The sequence below is a fragment of the Elephas maximus genome, chromosome 1 (genome assembly GCF_024166365.1).
Source record: "Elephas maximus indicus isolate mEleMax1 chromosome 1, mEleMax1 primary haplotype, whole genome shotgun sequence".
In the NCBI taxonomy this organism is placed as follows: Eukaryota; Metazoa; Chordata; class Mammalia; order Proboscidea; family Elephantidae; genus Elephas; species Elephas maximus.
In genome coordinates, this window is record NC_064819.1 from 92,187,153 (window position 1) to 92,195,605 (window position 8,453).

Here is an 8,453-nt window from a genome sequence, read left to right on the forward strand (position 1 = left end):
AATTCAGGGTGTTTGCTCTAAGGCAAGGATTTTCCTTCTGCAGATTCTGGAGGAAGTTCCTTGTCATCAATCTTCCCCTCTTCTAGGAGCATCTCAGCACAGGAACCCTGCATCCAAAGGACATGTTTGCTCCTGGCACTACTTTCTTTATGGTAGGAGGCCTCCCGTCTCTCTGCTGGCTTCTTTCTTTTATATCTCAAAAGAGATTAACTCAAGAGACAACCTAATACTGTAGATTGAGTCCTGCCTCATTAACATAGCTGCCTCTCATCCTGCCTCATTAACATCATAGGATTTACAACACATAGGATAATCATATCAGATCACAAAACCGTGGACAACCACGCAACACTGGGAATCACGGCCTAACCAAATTGACACACATTTTAGGGGAACACAATTCAATCAACAGCCTCTGGTAACCACCAATGAGTATTACTTTCTGCAAGTATACTTATTTTTGGCTTTTTAAAAGTGAGATCATACAATATTTGTCCTTTTGCAACTGACTAATTTCACTCAGCATAATGCCTTCCATATTCCTCCATGTTATGAAATGTTTCACGGATTCATCATTGTTCTCTATCGATGAGTATTATTCCATTCTGTTAATATACCATAATTTATTTATGCATTCATCCACTGATGGGCACCTTGGTTGCTTCCATCTTTTTGCTATTGTAAACAGCTTTTAGGACCCCAGCCACTGCTCACCAAAGTATAATGTAGAACATTTTCATTATAAAATGTTACGTCAATTGAGCTAGATGTTCCCCGAGACCATGGTCTTCACAGCCCTTAGCTTAGTGGTTCCATCCCTCAGGGAGTTTGGATGTGTCTATGGAGCTTCCACGACCTTGTCTTATACAAGTTATGCTGGTTGCCCCAGTATTGTACTCTGTCTTACCCTTCACCAAAGTTACCACTGTTCTATTGTCTATTTAGTGTTTTTCCATCCTTACCCCGCCCCCCGTAACCATCAAAGATTGTTTCTTTTTGTGTATAAACCTTTTTATGAGTTTTTTTTTTCATGAGTTTTTATAGTAGTGGTCTCATTCAGTATTTACCCTTTTGTGATTGACATTTCGCTCAGCATAATGCCCTCCAGATTCATCCATGTCGTGAAATGCCTCACCTTCATAACTTCTTGACGCAGCTCCAGAAGGGTGCAGTCTTCTCTCGGTGTGAGGTGATCAGATTACTTAGCACTGGAGCCAAGGTTCCATCCTTGTTCTTTCTTCTTCTATAGCTAACCATTCCCTTGGTGACCTCCTCCATTCTCAAGGCTTTAAACATCATTTATATGGTGTAGCCTCCCAGATCTATTTACCTAGCCCAGCCATTTCTCCTAAATATCACTCATATATCCAACTGCCAATTGGAAAACGTCATTTACATTTCTGATAAACATCTGTCCTAGTCATCTAGTGCTGCTATAACAGAAATACCGCCCATGGATGGCTTTAACAAACAGAAATTTATTCTCTCACAGTCTATAGAAGTCCAAATTCAGGGTGCCAGATCCCAGGAGTCTTTCTGTCTGTGTCACTTCTGGGGGAAAGTCCTTGTTGTGAGTCTCGCCTGATCGAGGATCTTCTCAGGGCCGGGACCCTGGTTACAAAGGACATGCTATTTTCCTGACTCTTGTTCCTTGGTGGAATGAGGTCCCCATGTCTCTCTGCTCACTTCTCTCTTTCACATTTCAAAAGAGGCTGGCTGAAAACACCACCTAATCTTGCAGACTGAGTCCTGCTTCATTGAATAACTACCTCTAATCCTGCCTCATTAACATCGTAGAAGTCAGGATTTGCAACACACAGGAAAACCGTACCAGATGACAAAATGGTAGACAATCACATAATACTGGGACTCATGCACTAGCCAATTTGACACACATTTCGGGGCGGGGATGCAGTCCAAACCATAACACCTCCCAAATCTATTTCTTCAGCCCAGACATTTCTCCTAAATATCACTCACATATCCAACTGCCAGTCAGACAACCTCACTTGCATTTTTAATAAACATCTCAAATGAAACATTTCCTAAACAGAATGCTTGTGATACCCCCTCCTCTTTTCCACCTCTGCTGATGGCAGCTCCATCTTTCTATTTGCACAGTCTAAAATATTTGGTGATCTCCTTAACTCCACTTTCTCTCTCATACCCCAATTTTAATCCATTAGCAAATCTTGCAAAGTTCAAGTTCAAAATATACCAAGAATCCAATCACTTCCCACTACTTTTGCTGCTCACAGGCAAAACCACCAACACCTCTAGCTAGAAAATTGCATGGATATCCTAGTATTTTCCTACTGTCTTGTCCATCCTCCACCTCTTGATTCTATTCTCAGCACAGAAGCCAGGGTGATCCTTTTAAAAGGAGACCTACCATATCTCTCTTCTGCTCAAAATTGTCTTGTAACTCTTCACCTCACTCAAAGGAGGAAAATACCCTGAGATCCTGAAGGCCCCACATGATCTGACCATACCTCTGATGTCATCTCAGTTACTCTCTGTTCCAGCCCTACTGTCCTCAATGCTTCCAGAATACAGGCACGTTCCTGCCCTAGTGTCTTTGCACTGGATATTCCGTGCCTGGAAGAACTTCCCCAGATATCCTCATGAATAATTCCCTCATGCCCTTCAAGTCTTTCCTCAAAGGCCACTTCTCAATGAGATACATTCTGACCACCTAAGCTACAAAAGTCGTCTGCCCTCTCCTCTCACACCCACATTCAGCTTCCCCATTGTACTTCCCAACTTCTAACATGAACGCCTGTCTTATTTATTATGCTTATATTCCACAGTCTGTCTCTCTCCACTAGAACACATGCTCCACAAGGCTGCCGATTTTTTGTGTTTTTAGTTCACTGATGTTGCCCAGATGCAAATACAGTGTATCTGGCACTCAACAACTATCAGCAGAATGATCACTGTGGGGTAGCGCACCTTCCTATCCTAGAGACAGTGTCTTCACTAATGTAGCCTCAGGCCAAATGCTGTTTTGTGGCACCTGCAGCACGTCCACTCACACTGACTAACGTTGACTCTCCTTTCCTGTATATGCTGCTCTCTGCTCCCTGTCTCCCTCTCCTCCCTCCTGTCCACTCCAGCACAGTCTCATTTCCCTCTGCAGACCAGACAAGAATGATCCTAGGGGTTATGGACGCTATTTTACAAACAACGGTGAACTTAAATTAGATTCTGCTTTATAAACCCACAAGGTTGGACTGGTCAGCGCTAGGATTATAGATCTAAGGGCAGGGAGAGAGGGTAGGCAAGTGGAAGATGGAAACATAACAGAAATTTAACTAAAACAAGAAAACTGTTGGATGCCTCCTTTCTAATTCCAGAATCTTATTCCTTTAAAATATTGGGGAAAAGGTAGAAAGAATAATCCAGGAAACAATCCCATGAGGAAAAGGCCAGAACAAGTCTGAGAGTTCATTTCTCCATACCATAGAGACTCCTGTGTGCAGGGGCTGCCCTGGGCCTTGTGGGCACACTGAAAGGAAAAACGAATTCTGCTGCCATCAGATGGGGACACCCAGAGGAGAATGAGACCAGAAGTCATGCACAAAACAAGAACAGGCACACCCTCTACAAAAACAAAGACACAAAAAATAAAAACACAAACCTTGGGGTCTGAGGGTCAGGCCAGGCCTGAGCCCAGGCTAATCCAGCACATGAAGCCCTCGCTGCCTGTCTTAGTTATCTAGCGTTGCTATAACAGAAAACCCACAAGTGGACGGCTTTAACAAAGAAATTTATTTTCCCAGTTTAGAGGGCTAGAAGTCTGAATTCAGAGTGCCGGCTCTAAGGGAAGGCTTTCTCTGTGGGCTCTGGAGGAAGGTTCTTCTCTCTTTGAGCTTCTACTCCTGGGTGATCCTCAGGTGGCTTGGCATCTCTCTTCTGCCATCTCTACTTCTCTCCCTTGCTTCTTTAATCTCTTTTACATTTGAAAAACGATGAACTGAAAATATGTACCACACTAATCTTTCATTAACATAACAAAGACAATCCATTCCCTAATGGGATTATAACCAAGAGACATAGAGGTTAGAATTTACAACACGTGTCTTGGGTGATATAGCTCAATCCATAACACCGCCCAACCTCTGAAGACAGGACAGGGCCTGGGCAATGCCTGAGTCCCTGTGATCACAGGTCCTACTGAGGAGACAAGAACAATGCAGCAGTGAAGATGACTCGACCAAGGAGTGACCATGTCAAAACCCAGGCTGTCCTGAACACAGGCCTCATTCACGTTCAGCTCCTCCACAGCCTTCTTCCATCCCTGCCTGTGACAGACTCAGCAAAGCAAACAAAGGATTCTGGATGGTTCTCAGGTCTCCATTGATTTCCTCTCGGAGATTTTAAGTCTTATCATCTCCTTAATTAACCCATCAACCCCACTTCATGGCAAGAATTTGACAAAAAAAGATCATTCCCAGATTCTTGTTTTCAATAGGTATGTGACAACTTGCAGCTCAGAGCAAGAGAAGTTATGACTGGGATGGAGACATTCTGGCCCTGTCTCTGCTGGAACAGGAAATGCAGATCCAGGGGAAAGGACACAGGTCAGTGTGGGGAGGGTGTCCAGGTAGGCAGGGGTGGGTTAGTCCCACCACATCCTAACAGGAACACAGGTACATTCAAACAACAGTTGCAGTAAGAGAAGTCCTAAATCACAAAGCGGGTGTGAACAAATCTTGCATCGGTCAGTCAGTCCCACACAAGGCAGTGGTCTTAAGCTAAGGAAGAAAGGAATCATGAACAAATTCAGGTCAGTCACTCTAAGTGTTGACACTCTGAACAGCCCACCAAAGATCAAAATATCCAGTTCCAAAGTATCCCCATAATGAAGTCTTGTCCCCTCTGCCCCAAAACCTTCCCCATGTCTGGCCCTCAAGGTCTTACCTTTAGAAGCCATGAGAGACATATCAGAGCCCTGGGCACTGTTGCCGTCTAGAGAAGAACAAAAACATTATCTGGTCAGAGCCCACAGGAGGACATGAGACTAAAGGAGGAAATTTGAGGGGGGGGGCCTCTCCCACGGGATCCGTCTACACTCTTCCAAGGGTCTCAGGATCAGCCCACATCCCTCACTTACTTGCAGCCTGCATGGAGCTCCTTCCCTGTCCACCTGTGGGAAGAAAACATCCTGTGAGAGACCTGGGAAGAGCCAGGACCATGAGGTCCTAGAGAAACCCACTAGTCATGGACCCCAGGCAAGTTTCCAGAACTGTGATTTCAGACTCAGGACAGGACAAGACATTAAAAGGAAAGGAGATATGTGGGGACTGGACCACCCACCCTCCTACAGGTCTGTCCTCAGTAGTGGTTTTCCCCTCTAATCTGTGACTATGGGCATCAGGTCCCCATCACCAGAAACATCTAAGGTGAAAAATTTACTTTCATCTACACATGTGATTTACTTGTTTACAGAGGGCCCCAGACTGGGTAAGCATGTGTGTGTGGATGATTTTTCCCAATAACGAGGCAGAACATGGGCAGACGCCTAGGTGGGGATTGAAATCTTCACGTGTAATAAGAAAACTCAGACCGCACCCCATCTCTACCTGAGCTCCTCTTCCTCAAGATCACAACTGCAGCCACCACAGCTCCAACAACCAGTGCTCCAAAGAGCACCAGGCCAGCAACTATTCCCATGACGGGGATGGTGGACTGAGGGGGTGGCTCTGGAAGAGAAGGGAAGGTGAAGGGCCCTCACCCACCAGTCTCAGCCCTGACCCTGCTGGAGGTCTCCAGAAAGGCTCATGCTTTCCCTGAGAAAAGGCTCCATCCTCGTCCCCTTTTACCCCATCTCAAGGTGAGGGGCTTAGGCAGACCATCATGCTACACACGACACATGTATCTCTGCTCCTCTCCAGGGGGCACCACCATGGCCACCCACTTTTGGAAGGTCCCGTCCCCCGCAGGCCTAGTCTCCACAAGCTCCATGTCCTGGGTCTGGTCCTCCCCGTCCCGCTGCCAGGTCAGTGTGATCTCAGCCGGGTAGAAGCCCAGGGCCCAGCATCTCAGCATGACCTCATGGTCAGAGATGGGGTGGTTGGTCACATGTGCCTTTGGGGGATCTGAGGAGAAAGGTCAGAAAATTCAGAAACTCTGCATTATGTCCCATGGGCCACGGGAGCAGGGCTCATGTGACCATGCTGAGATTGGACAGAACATTTGGGTGGAATGAGGAAGTGTAAAACTCGGACACTAGATTGGGCTCAGGGGTCTGGAATACTCGATTCCTTGGAAAGTTCTAGAATCTAGGTGAGACTGCCCAGTATAACAGATTCCAGGTGTGAGGAGAACAGGGGCTTCTGGCCCTGCCCTGGGTGGTGACCAAGAAACTCAAAAACGTTGGAGTCAGACCTCCAAAGAAGTTGGGTTTGGAGCAGAGAACAAGGGCTGAAAACAAGTCCCTGGGGGTTACCAAGGCCACTGCCAGAGTCAAAGAAACTGCTGATCAGTTATTTCAGGAATCATTTCCCCATTATCCCTAGAGAGACTGAATCCCTTAATTCTCCCTGAAAGAAATGCATGGTCTCTGGGTAAGTCACTCTCTAGTACAGATTGTACTAACAGGGGCTGACTCCTCCCTCTCTCAGACCCTTGGGAGCATGGGAGGGGGTATTCAGGTGTCCATTCCTATGGGAGGCCTGTTGGAGGAACAGCCTCAGCCAAGGGGAGACCTGGGAGTCGCCGCACAGGCCCACGTACCTGCACGCTGCAGAGACTCCTTCCCGTTCTCCAGGTATCTGCGGAGCGACTCCTGGCACGTGCCCTCCAAGTAGGCCTTGACCCGATCTGCATACTTGTTAGCCTCCCACTTGCGCTGGGTGATCTCAGCGGCCGTGTCCGCCGCGGTCCAGGAGCGCATGTCCTGGCTCAGGGTGATGTAGTCGGCGCCGTCGTAGGCATACTGAGCGTACCCGCGGAGGAAGAGCCCGTCGGGACCCACTTCACAGCCCTGTATCCTCTGGAAGGTGTGAGACCCTGACCCCGCCCCCGCCTCCAGCCCCGCCCCCAAAGCCAGCCCCGCCCCCGCCGTCAACCCCGCCCTCGCTGCCCGCACCGATCCCGCTGCCAGCATCGCCCCAACCCCCAGGCCGGCGGCGATTGGTCAAATTCCTTTTTGGTCTAAACTGAATCGAATCCCTGAGGCTCTCGCTGGGTCACAGGACCCTGCGGGTCCCGCGGCCTCGGGGTGAGGTTCGGGCCCTGAGACTCGGGGCAACGCGGCTGCGGGGACGAGGGGACCCGTGACCTGCGATCTGGCGTCACTCACCGGCGTCGCTCTGGTTGTAGTAGCCGCGCAGGTTCCGCAGGCTCACTCGGTAAGTCTGTGTGTTGTCCTTGGAGGTCCTTGTCTCTTGGTCCCAATACTCCGGCCCCTCCTGCTCCATCCACGGCACCCGCGGCTCCATCCTCGGGTTCGCGGCGTCGCTGTCGAACCGCACGAACTCGGTGTCGTCCACGTAGCCGACGGAGATGAAGCGGGGCTCCCCGCGGCCGGGCCGGGACACGGCGGTGTGAAAATACCTCAGGGAATGGGAGCCTGGGGGCGGGGAGAGGCTGAGACCACCGACCCCTCCCTCCCCGCGCGGGCCCGGGTCCGGGGTCGATGGGCGCGGGAAGGGGAGGAGGGGTGAGGGGTGAGGGGTGAGGGGTGAGCGGTGGTGGACCGAGAAGGGGCGGCGGGAGAAGCAGGGCCGGGACAAAGCGAAGGGGAGGGGGGGACTGGAGAGGGGGTCTGGGAGGGGGCAGCTTCCCCGAGGGTCCTGCGTCCCCACCAGGTGGTCCCCTCACTCGTCGCTCCGCAGAGGCTGTTTCCCTCCCGACCCCGCACTCACCCGCTCGGGTCTGGGTCATGGCCAGGGGCCCCGAGAGCAAGAAGAGCAGGATCTGGGAAACCATCACCATGATCCACGGAGTCTGGGGAGACTGAGTTCCAATGGGTCCGTGCGGAGCTTATAACCGGGAACGGAGGAGACACTGATTGGCTACTGCAGAAACCGGATACACAATGGGAGAGAGAACTGGGGTCGCCTTGTGTTGTCCAGACAGAAGGAACTGACACAGGTTGTGAGAGGGTGAAGTGAAACTCCGGGAAACCGGGAATCTCCAGCGCTTGGCTTCCTCACTCCAGACACCGCCTTCGGGGCCTGAGAGCCAAGCCCGGGCACTAGGAGTTTGTCCTGACCCCTGTCCTCCTGTACGGACCACTCTTTGTCACACTGACACCCTGAGTCGACCCTGGGCTGTCAGAGGAAACCAGGGAGAGACCCCCAGGCTGGGGCCAATCCATTTCCTACTCTCCCCTTCTTGGAATGCTTTTTGCTGAACTGGACTCCCTCCCTCCCACCTCTTATTCCCTCCCCACCCCCCCGACTTCTCTGGAATAAAATTCACCCCCAAAGAATCCAATGCCAGAG

The 8,453-nt window shown here is 50.0% G+C and overlaps 1 pseudogene; it reads right to left on the bottom strand.

Annotated features, from left to right (window-relative positions):
- Nucleotides 1-4,366: 4,366 nt before the first annotated feature.
- On the bottom strand, nucleotides 4,367-7,950 carry LOC126078215 (patr class I histocompatibility antigen, A-5 alpha chain-like; annotated as a pseudogene).
- Between the last annotated feature and the right edge of the window lie 503 nt (nucleotides 7,951-8,453).